This window comes from Arachis stenosperma, chromosome 9, assembly GCF_014773155.1.
Source record: "Arachis stenosperma cultivar V10309 chromosome 9, arast.V10309.gnm1.PFL2, whole genome shotgun sequence".
Taxonomy (NCBI): domain Eukaryota; kingdom Viridiplantae; phylum Streptophyta; class Magnoliopsida; order Fabales; family Fabaceae; genus Arachis; species Arachis stenosperma.
Genome location: NC_080385.1, coordinates 20941648 through 20954546, shown reverse-complemented (window position 1 = coordinate 20954546; position 12899 = coordinate 20941648).

Here is a 12899-nt window from a genome sequence, read left to right as displayed (position 1 = left end):
AATTTTATATAATTATTTAATAATAATTGGATTATAACTTATTGATTATTTGTTAAATCTTGATTGTTCTTAAAATATTAATGAAGATATGTATTTTACACTTTAGTTTTAATTTTTTGAATATTTTATATTTTTATTTATGTAAAATCGAGTCAACCAATTCAAGTAGGAACCCATTGGTTGAACTAGTAAATAAGTAAACAAGTAGCCTAATCGATTCGATTATCGATTCAATTCTGACAATTATGTTTAAAATTTATATAAATTTAGACCATATTCTTATTAAATAAGTCCGTATCATCATTTATTATCCAAGAAATGTGGCAAAGTATAAAATAACCATATTAAAAAATTAAATTGACATTTATTCCCTTAATAATGCACCAGTTGGGTGATAGTTTTTAAAAAACAAATCACAATGTATAAAAATATATATTCTAGTATCAAAATTTAAGAAAAAAATTTTAAGCATTGTACCAAATTTTTAAATTGCATCTCTAATTTTGATATAATTTGTTAAAAGATGAACCTAAAATGAAAAAATATTAAATGTCTATTTTTAGTAAAATTTGATTCATGAAAATTTGATGGATGTATATTATTTTTATTAATTATTAAATGTTTAAAACTTGATTCATGCTATAATTAAATGTCTATTATTTTTTAAAAATATTATTTGTACATCATTTTTCGGTCACTAATTCAGCTACTCTTATAAAAATATAGTAAAAAATACGATTACGTATAAGGATAATTCAAAGATAATACAACACGTTAGGAGTTTTTTCATCGTATCAAAAATCTCCTCTTTCAATCGTGATTTCTTCTCTTCTCGGCAGAAGGGGTTTCATTGCATACACCTCACTTCTTTTCTATTCGATTGCACAAACTCCATTCCTTATTTCTCTTCAATCATGCCAACCTCACTCCTCGCTTTCTTCTCTTCTCCACGCTTCTTTATGCTCTACTTCGATCCCGCAGTTCACAAATCTCAACGTCATTTCTGGTTCTTGTTATCTTAGGGTTTTGATTATAGCTTTTGATTCAATGAAGTTTACAAATTCGAATGATAAGGTTTGTGTTTAATTTACTTCGTATGTTAATTTTTTATTTTTGATTTAATTTTAATTTTTTTATTATTCATATTTTATTCTTGATTTGATTTTAATTTTTTTATTATCTATTTTTTTATTCCTAAAGGGTTTAACTATATATTTGGTTTTTGATGGAGTCTCGTTACTCCAGCTAATCCATGTATTCTGTGTGTTGAGTTTTGGTGATTTGTGTATATAGTTATGCAAATTCTTTTGTTATTTAGCTAATGCTTCTGATTTGTGGCTTCATTATGTTATTTGGTTCTGGAAAGAAATGCCTTCCAATTACATTATGTACCTTGTGTGATTACATCCTAAAAAACTTATGTTATAAATCTGTGTAATGAGAAAAATGTTTAGCCCCTAGATTGGAGTCAAATTGGTAGTTTGCACGTTTAAAATATTTTGTAAGCCGTTGAAAAATTTTATATATGCATATGGCTCTAATTTGATTTTAATTTTTTATGATTTTTGATTTCTGATTTGATTTTAAATTTTCGATTATTTATGTTTGAGGTTGTTCCAAGCATAGGAATGGTATTCTCTTTTGTGAAAGATTATGAAGCTTTTTAAACCAATTATGCAAAGAGAGTTAGTTTTTTATGAAATATAAGAACTATTAAGTGGAATAAAAATAGATATATGACATACTAAATCTTGGTATATTCTGGAGCTGGTTATCGAAGATAAAAAGTTAATCTACTAAAAAATAGACAGATTGTATTTGCTTAGATCAGATGATGATGCTGATTCTATGAATGTATGGGGTTTCATTTTATTTGCCCTCTTTCTATATTTGACTACTGAATTTGATTATCATGTTTACTGAGTTTGATTATACTTAAGTTTATTTGACTGCTGAATTTGATTATCATGTTTACTGAGTTTGATTATACTCAGGTTTAGTATTATATTTAACTATTGAATTTGATTATACATTATATGACTACTGAATTTAATTATATATGACTATTGAGTTTGATTATCTTTTTCATGGTACAATCTAAATCTTGATGAAAAAAAAGGTTAAGTTAAATGTTTAAAATGGTTTATTGTACATATATATAAATTAAATGAAGGCATCTTCAATTAATTGAAGCATAAACATTAACCCCATTTATTAGTTACATTAATTATTAGTACTTGTAACTCTTTTTTTTATTATAACCCTGTGAAATAAATAATTTTAGATATAAAACAATAAAACCATTAGTCATGTGATACCAAATTTCTGAGAATCATTATAAATCATAACTGCTACTTTAATCAAAGTGACTTATACATTCCGAATGAATAAGTTTTAAATCAACCACGAGAAAAATAGAGACTACATACATTAATAACATTTGAAACAAGGCAATTTTAATGTGATGAAAAAGGGTTATGTTGCTAAACTAATAATAAGTCAGAATATTGAGTGTAAATTTATTAACCACATGTAAAATCAAAATTAAAACTATTACAAAGAAAAAAAATACCAAGAGTTTGATTGCAGTATGTAACAAATCTATTACAAAAAAAATATATTGTTCTTTCAAATGGTGGCTTTGTTGCATTGAGTTCAACAAGAATACAAAACTATATGGTTGGCTAGAGGTAATGCTCAACTCTAAAGATAACTATACAGGTGGCTAAAAAAAAGCAATCAATAAAATGATAATAAAATATTTTAACAATAATAATAAGATTAATCAATCACTGAATTTGCCTGTAATTTCTCTTTCACATTTTTTGTATGCTTCTTCCTATCTTATTCAATAATACTGAGCATAATCAAACTCATTTAGTATAATAATCAAATATACTCTAACTCATAATCAAACATTCAGTATAATAATCAAAGCATGGAAACTTCTTTAATTGGAATTATAGCCTTACTTGCTTGTTCATAAGTTCATTATAATCAGCTATGCTTTTACTTGTAATTAATACAGGAATTAGAAATTAGAAATAACTAAAGTCAGAGAACATACAGAGACTCAAGATATTAGATTATACACATAATTTTAGTTTTTAGATATAGTTTTAGAGAGAGAGAGGCTCCCTCCTCTCTCTTAGGATTTAGGATTAGGATTCCTCTTAAAGGATTTAGGATTTCTTTTTCTCAATTTCCATTTTCCCAAATTAATTTATGAACTTTTCCATGTTACATTTGATATCTCTATTTAATAATTTGAGGTATTTTAGTTATATGATTTTTATTTAGCTTTCTATATTCTTGGCTTTGGTTGATTAATTGGTAACTCTTGAGTTGTCAAACTCATCGTGATTAATAATTGATATCTTTGCTGATTGATTTAGATTCCTATAACTCTAGTCTTTCCTTAGGAGTTGACTAGGACTTTAGGTGTTAAATTAATTTAACCACTTGACTTACTTTCATAGTTAGAGGTTGACTTAGTGAGAGCAAAAATATAATTCTCATCATCATTGATAAGGATAACTAAGATCGGAATTCTAATTTTCATACCTTACCAAGAGTTTTCTTACCTATTGATTTATTAATTCCTGCAATTTATTTATCTTGTTCAAACCTTTCAAAAACAAAAAATACTGTTTTCTATAACCAATAATAAATCATACTTCCCTACAATTCATTGAGAAGACAACCCGAGGTTTGAATACTTCAGTTATTTATTTTTATTGGGTTTGCTTAAGTGACAAACAAAACTTTTGTACGAAAAGATTTTCTGTTGGTTTAAAAACTATAATTACAACGCGATTATATTTGTGAATTTTTTCACCGATAAAAAATTCGATCGTCAGAGATTCAATAACATCGAATTCTTGAAAAATATGTGTAGTAATTTAATATTGTCAAGCAAAATAATGCGTTATGTGACTTAGACTAGCTTAAATACAAATACAATAGTTAGAATATGAACATCTTCATGATATACACTATATGAAAAGGAAGGAGTATCTAACCTTTGTAATTGCTCCTCTACCCCTTGGACTTGACCAAAGCCGCTTCATGACCCTTCTTTTTCTCTATCAGTTCATTTTTCAGAGTTTCAATCTTTGCATGCAGAGTAATAGAGCAGGGCAAAAACACAATGAAGAGCAAGGAATGAAGACTTATTAAACACAAACTTAAAATGTGGGTAAGATAAGAAGTTATAATCAAACAAACTCAAAATCATGTCACAAAAATTCAATTATAATTAAATATGTTGGAGATATCAACTATGCCATAATATCATGTTTTAAAAACTAAGCATAATCAAACTCATTCAGTATAATAATCAAACATACTCCAACTCATATCACAAAAATTCAGTTATAATCAAACATGCTGTAGATATCAACTATACTATAATATCATATTTTAAAAACTGAGTATAATCAAACTCATTTAGTATAATAATCAAACATACTCTAACTCATATCACAAAAATATAGTTATAATCAATTAATAGTCTACTAATAATCAAGAGCTCGAGAATGTTGCTAGAAGAAATAAAGAGAACTGACCTCCTACTCAATAAAATTAAAAAGAACAACTATACTATCAATTGTTAAAATTAGCATATTGAAACTTCAATTCAAAATCCTAACTTAAAGATTTTTAGTATAAATTTTTGTTTGAGAATATACACTATGCACAATACAAATTGATTTATAGAAGCTCAAAATGAAGAAGGAAAATACAGTCGAAAAAACTGATAGAAGCTCAAAACGAACAAGAAAAATACCATCAAAGAAGCTGATAGAAGTACAAGGAATAGAAGCTTACCTTGCAAAATCAAACAAGAAAAATGCAGTTGAAGAAGTTCACACTTGAGACAGAGAGCACCGCGCCTGAGACAAAGGAAGGAGAATCGCAATCGTTCCTGAAAGAGAACGAAGGAGAATTGTGCCGCCGGAGAGAAAGGAAAGGAGAATCACCCTTGAGAGTGAAAATGAGGATGGTGTCCCGTTGGAGAGTGAGAATGAGAGTAAGGAAAAGAGAAAGAGGAACGGTTGTTTCAGCGCGTATAAAGAGTGAGAATGAGGTTGAGAGTGGAATTTTGATTTTAATTTTTGAATTTTATATTGGATACGCATATAAATACAGTGGCTGAAAATAGTAGCTGAAAGTGGTGTATATATAGCACAACTCGTTATTTTTATTACACATGATCTGAAAAGATAAGGATTTGATTTACTAAAATGATTAATAATTAATAGAATTTTAGTGATTAAATGTTAATTTGTATAATTTCAAAAAAATATATTTTAAAAATATTCTAATATATATATATATATATTAACACCAAAATATGTCACATTAGTATTGTTGGTATCAGAATACTATCTATTATAAGATAATATAATAATTTATTAATTCTATCGAATAGAGTTAATGTACAATGGCATTCTCTTGACTTGAAAATTAAAGTTCACTTTAATAATAAGCATGGTTCGTACAAAACTTTTCATTTGTTTAATGTTAAATAATGTAGTGCGTCATAGTCAATACTCAACAAAAAATTATCGTTGAATGAAAAGGGAATGCACTTGTTGGCTCTTTATCTTCATTAACGGGTCAGGTACATGTCACATGTTAGTATATACATGACAGGAAGATATTTCCATCTACTGAAAGCTAAAGCAAATATTATTAAACTTAAAGCTAAGGAGCAAGTTGTGTTTAACTTTTGGAGTTGAAAGGGACTTTGTGAAACCGATGAGATAGCAAAACTAAGGTCCACCTTTGTCACAAAAGCCACTTGAGGGCCACTTCATCATCCATAGCTGCAACTTGCTACTTTCATTATTTTCTCTATGTCCTTTTTTCTCTGCATAAGTGCATTGTGCATATCAATTCCAAGTTGGGGAACTCGGTTAATTAAGTTAATTTCTAATGGGTCCATTAATAAACAGTAGAAGTAACTGTGTAATGGCTGCGTTAGTCAATAGTGTTGCCATTTTGTCATAATTGCGAGTATTGCGGTTATTACAATGCGCATTATGGCAGTCACACTGTGATTTTTTTTTGTTTCATGTAGGATATATATATGGTGTCTAAAAGTTTGATATTTAATTGTTATACAAGTTAAATAGTTAATATTTAATTTAAAATTATAAAAATTAATAAATTTAAAATATTTAAAATTTATTAAAAAAATAAATTAGACAAAAATTAAATACCAAATAATAGACACTATAAAATTGTTCTATTTATTTTTCCATTTCTATACTTTGGATTGGATGTTGTTCTGATGTGCTAGTTACAAGTTAAAAGTATATCAAGTTATGAACAAATGATAAAAAAGGAAGAAGCAATAGAATTTGAAATATAAATATATAAATTTAATTCTACAAAATTTTGATTCTTTTGTGTATCTGTTTGCGTTAGTGTGACATTGGAATGTTTATAAAGTGTTTTGTCAGATAATTCCAACTATTTTTTTATACCAAATTTCTATTTATAGATAATTGTAACATTTAATAAATTATGATTATATCCTAGTAGAAAATGAATTACTTGGATCATCATGCTTTGCTTATCATATTACATAGCCAAGTATTATTTCATAACAAACTTTACATATATATGTGTTGGAAAAAAAGATTTATTTTTAAACTAACTTGTGGAAGAGTTTATTTTCACCAGATATATATATATATATATATATATATATATATATATACAGGACTAATATTCCATTAAAATTAATAACATGCAGAAAAAATTTTTTTATGACCCTCGTATAAAAATACAATCTCATTAGCCAGATTATTCTTAGCTATGCTAGCACCAAACATCTTTTACCCCTCTATAATTAATATCCCCGTTCGTATTGTCCTAATAAAACAATAATCAAACGCAGCCTCAATCGGAAATATGGTCCATGTCAAGTGTGTGTGATTAATCAGATGCAAGTTGCAGAATAATTGAAAATTTGCAATAGGCATATGAAAGAACTCAAGAAACGGGGTTTTGGGTGGTGTCTTGTTGGATTTTCGATGGTCTTTTATATGGGGAGGCCCGCTAACTTTTTGACAATTGACACACAGAGCTAGATATAGGATCCGAGTGATGAGTTCTATTATGTCATTATTTGTACACGCTAAGAAAGGAGAATAAAAAGTAGTTACCCTTAGCTTCTAGAGATACAAATAAATTTTGCAATTTATAGAATGATTGAATACACCAATCAAGCAAGAGAAAGTGATGTGTTCGTATATGTTTATGTGTAATTAGTACTTTGCAGTGTATGACACTTAAGCCTTATAGGACATATAAATTTATATATGTAGTATGAGTATATCTGTATTTCATGAAATATTTCTCTCTTACTAATAATTTCTAATGCATTTTATACATGATTTGAATATACGGTAAGTGTTGCCCAATAATGCTTCAAATTAATTAGTTAACATAACAGGGAGTTGTAAAAGATTTGTAATATTGTACGTGATAAGGGAATAGAATAAGAAAATCAAGAAAATAAGCTACTTGTTTTAACAGCAATATAACTAACTTGTATCTATTATAGCAGTTATATATCTATTATAAAGTTAACACTTAATAAATACAACAAGTATTTATAATTTAGTTTCAATTCTCTCTTAGTCTTTCTATTCATCCATTCATTTATCTTTATCTTGATCTCTTTATGGTATCAAAAACTGAGGTTCTGATTTCATGGGATTTATTGTTCCAATCAATACTACTATTACACCTTCTTCTATGCTTCTTCTTGATAAAATAGATGAAAAGTCATTCAAGACTTGGCAGCATCTTGCTCTTCACATCATTAGTGGCAATGAATTCATTGATTACTTTCTCAAGGATCAGGTTTCAAAAAAATTCGAATCTGATGCTGCAAGATTAGCAAAAACAGAATCAGCAACATACAAATTTTGGACTGCAAAAGATCACTTTCTCATATTATGACTCCTTCAATTAAATATATATCTCATTCAGAAATTAGATGTTAGACTGCAAATTTGCATATCAAGTATGGGATCGAATTCAATATTATTTCTCTAAATCAGCAAAAGCCACAATCAAGCAATTCAAAACAAAACTCAAAACTGTCAAAAAGGAAGGAATGACTGTCTCTGACTATCTCACACATTGGATCAATTGTTGATTCCTTAGCTGCATTAGATCATCCTCTCTCTCTTAAAGATCATGTAGAAGCTATTACTGAAGGTCTAAATAAGGATTATGCAATGTATATTTTTTCAATTACACCTACACTTGAGTCTTTGTCTCTAATTGAGGTAGAAACCTTGCTTTTTGGACATGACATCATGCTTGAACAATTACGAAAAACTCAATTATTTCTTCCCCAAACCAATTTTACACAAATCACTTCTCAATTTTACAAAATTCTACTATTATTAATTCATCATCTTTTTATTGATTATTGTTAGGGTGTACATTAAAAAACTAACATGTGATTAATCGTTCAAAAAATCATAATCACATTTTGGTTAACCAATTTAATAAAACAAATTTTAAAATCATATTCATATTTTTTTAAAATTGATTAACTAAAACTAAATTCAAAAAAATCAATTTTTAATCAGGTAACCAAAACTAAAACAAATTTTTTAAAAATATAATTTTAATTTTTTAGATTAAACATTCAATTCTAAAATCGATTTTTTGTCCAAAAACTGATTTTTGAAAAACCGATTTTTTATTCAAAAACCTATTTTATTTTTTTAAAAATCAATTTTTCTATTAAAAAATCAGCTTTTATTTTTATAATCGGTTAAAAATTAATTTTTAAATTTTATAACTAATTAATAACTAATTTTATTATATAAAATTAATTTAATTAATTAACTAAAAAAACAAGTTTAATTTTTGAATTAACTAAACTATATATACCCCTTACTCACAAAGACTACTACCATGGTGATCATTAACAACCACTAAACACAAATAAAAAAATATATATCCAAAAACCGAAAAGGACACCAATCCAAATCTACTATTGATTGTTACATGGGCTTGTAAATCTGGCTATCGTAGGTCTGCTAGCTAGAGTCACAAATCTATTCTATTCTTTGTTCCTCTATATCGTGCTACAAGGATAGGGTTTGGGGTTGTTATAAAGGGAGTGATGGTTGAGATGTAAAAGAGAGAAACTAGCCGCGTTAATGGTGTGGGCACACTAATAATTGGTGATGGAAATGGAATATGGTGAGGAAAGAGAATGGACTTGGTTAAAGGGGAGAGACTGACACACCTACCAATATGGAAGGAAGACTATCGACAATGGAGTTATATAATATGAAGGAAGAATGTGATGGTGGGTAGGGGTGGCGATGACAATGCCGATGTATAATGGATATGAAGAGAGGGTTTAGAGATGATGACCACGACGATGATAAGAATTTTACTTCAAGGACGAATTATATAAAAAAATAATAAATTATTAAATGTGAAAAAATTAACGATAAATTTAAATTAAAATTTATTTTGAAAATTTAATATAAATTAAACGTTATACATAATTTTAAAGATTTTAACAATATTTTACTCATTATATAATAACAATGAATTTGTCATGTTGCGTGGTTTTCATTTTATTATTCATTCGATTTTTTTGTTCTTATTTTCTCATCTCATCCTGACAGAATAATGGAGGGAAAAGAATAATTCCATATTATAGCAATAAGTGAATAACATACACAAATAGCTTGCGTCGGCGCTGTTACTTGATCATCTGGCTAGTGAAGTTTATTTCAGTTTCCAGATGATTGTAGCGGTAGCCATATTGAGGGAGAGAGGTGTGGCACGTCCATGCCAGCATGTGGCCACGTCAGCATGTTTTGCAGGGACCACACTACCTTTTGGGGGCTAAAGCAATGAGCCAATAACCCACATTTCAGTCATTTGTCCACAAACTTTGAAGACATGCTGCACCCCCTATCTTTGGTCCCACAGGAGCAACAAGGTCATATATCAAACCCATTTGATTAGATCACATGAGACTCTTCAATCAATTGTTAAAAAATATCACTAGATTTTTCCTTCTACAGTGTACGCATAAGGTTATAAGCCTAAGGCCAAGACAAGTCTGTGTTTTTTCCCTCAAGGCTAGATTGCAAAGTGGTAAATAAATTATAATTAAACCTCTTTTGTCAAGGATACTCTTCAAACTATAACTCATCGCTGTCGTGTAGTGAACGCTTCCAAGCTTTCTAGATAGCAGAGATGTGAGATTTTCGAAATTCGAATCCGACTGTAGAACTTACAAAAAAAATTTCGACAATCAAGTCAATAATATATTTTTTAAAGTAGAAACAAAACTAAAAATGTTAACATTGTGATTTGTTTTCTGAATGTGTCCCTTTAAATCGTATTAGCGCTATTATTTATCGTTGTTTAAAGTGAAAGACCTTTTACCACCATCTTCGAATTTCAAAGCGAATCTGAGAGGGTTGGAGGTAGTTTTCCATACTAGGCCATTGTTTATTTGAAAATATTTTGAATGAGTATTCGAGGTATAACCATATCTCTTCGAGTTATGAGGGTTAATTAAGGAACACAGCTCCCAAACTTGATTTGTTGAATCCATATCCTGTTATTAGTAAGTTGAACTTTCTTCGTGGTGCTATACCTAATCCTTATCCTCTGAGTCCCCAAGTTTAACGCGGGTCATTTTGGTAAGCATGGGCAAGCTTGGTTTTTTTACGTTTTTAGAATGCAAAAGTGTGATGGGTGTAATAATGCCTTTGGCGGTTACTTCGAGAAAATCATCACCTTCTTTTTAGACAATGAGTTAGGTGAAAATTTTTTTCTTTATTGGTGCCTAGAGCCGATGCAGATATTTGAAACCACTGGGAGAAGTGAAGATGAAAATTTGCTTTTGAATTTCTTGATAGATTGCTTTGCAGCAGGTGATTTGTTGCCAGTTTCTAAAATGTTAAAAGTTGAATTAGATAAGGAGGCACTAGGGGTATATATAGGTAAGTGAATGATGTCAGGGAGTATATGCTACTGTAACGTGATTTTTATATGTGTATTTTGTTGTGTTGTAGGTGGAAGAGTTCCAAACTTGACAACTTTTTGGCTACAATCTTTCTTAAGCCAGAAAAAGAAAAGTGAAAAAGATGGTGGTGTTTCTGGTGTGGAGAAAGAGGCTGGCACTGACGTTGCTCAGTCAAGTGCTTGCCCTATTCATCAAGTGAAACAGAAACATTTTGACTTTTCAGAGAGTCTTTAGAGATTCTCTATAAGGAGGAGTTAGATGTGGGGATTGGGGGTCATTTTGTTTTTGAAAAGCAAAAGAAATTGCATGGTTTTATTGATGGAGATGGACCACAGTCTCTGTTGAGTGAACAAATTCCCGTGGCAGAGCTTTCTGATAAGGTTGTTCAACAAGCTAGTGATGTTAGGATGCTGAAGAGAGTCGAAAGAGAGGGTATTGGAAAGTATATGTAAGTAGTTTTCTTTTTGTTTATTTGTTGTTTGCTTTTTTGCTCAGTCTGATGCGATTATTTATTTATAGGTAGTTGTGTCGAGATTGTTGTGTCTAGGTCGGACCACGGAGTTGCTAGGTGCTAACGAGAAAGGTGTGTCAGAAAAGATGGCAAACTTGGAAAAGTCTGTGAAGGAGAAAGAAGGTGTTATCATAGATGTCACTGCTAAGATGAAAAATGAAGAAGAAGAAATTACTAAGTTTCAGGATCAGATTTGTCTCTTGCAAAGTTAGATTAAAGAGGATGATAATAAAAAGGAAAAAATGACGTCCAGAATTCATGAGCTGGAAAATGAAGTGTTAGAGATGTTCGTCGCGGGATTTGATCGGGCAGTGAGTCAAGTGGTGGCTTTCGCACCCGAGTTTGATGTTGGCAAGCTCGATCTTACCAAGATCGTCATAAATGGTGAGCTTGATGAAGATGAAGCTGGTGAAGCGCAAGATAAGAACATTGATACTATTGATAAAAATATTTAGGGTTTTGACTTGTATTTAATCTGAAACGTTTTGTTTGAACTTTATTGCTGGATTGCTATCGATCTTTTGGTATCGGTTTTGTTTTGTTGGGTTGTAATCGATCTTTTGATATCGGTTTTGTTTTGAAGAAAAACTTTTTTAGATATTTAGATAATATGTCTATTTTGACTACGACGACTTATTGACTTCCAACTTTTGATATGTTGGCTTATGTAAATTAGACAATGTAGAATTGTTTTGGTCTTTATTGACAAGATTTTCTGTTGTGGAAGGCGCGGGATGATCGGCCTCCTTAAAACATGTCTGAGTAAAACACGTTGTGGAATAAAAACATTATGATCAGAAAAAAGAGTACCTCTCAGCGCCATCTTTTTTCAAAGAATTAGCTATAATATAATTTTAAGGAGGATATGTTCCAAGTATTGGGGAACTCGGTTCCAGCTAATATCTACAAAGAATAGGTTCCTTTTTCGTGAATCTTCGACACCTGAAAGGGCCTTACCAAGTTACTGGCAATTTTTCAAGTCTTGGAAGTTTCCGAACTTCTTCAATTTTTCGAAGTACTAGATCTCTTTGTTGCAGTACTCTTGGTCAAACTTTTTTGTTGTACTTTTGGTGTATTGTAATTTGCATAGATTGTTGTCTTAGCGTTTCCAAGTCACATTTTTTGTCCAACATGTTGAGCTCAGTTAATCATGCTTCTACATTGGTCATGTCATCCAAGAGCTCGGTTCATTGCGATCCTTGAGAGATCTCTATTGGCACCATTGAATTTGTGTCATACACTAGTCAGAACGGCGTTTCTTTTGTTGATGATTGTGGTATTGTGTTATAAATTCATAGAATTTTGGGAATAAGTTCATCCCAGTGCCCTTTGGCCTCTATTAATTTTTTT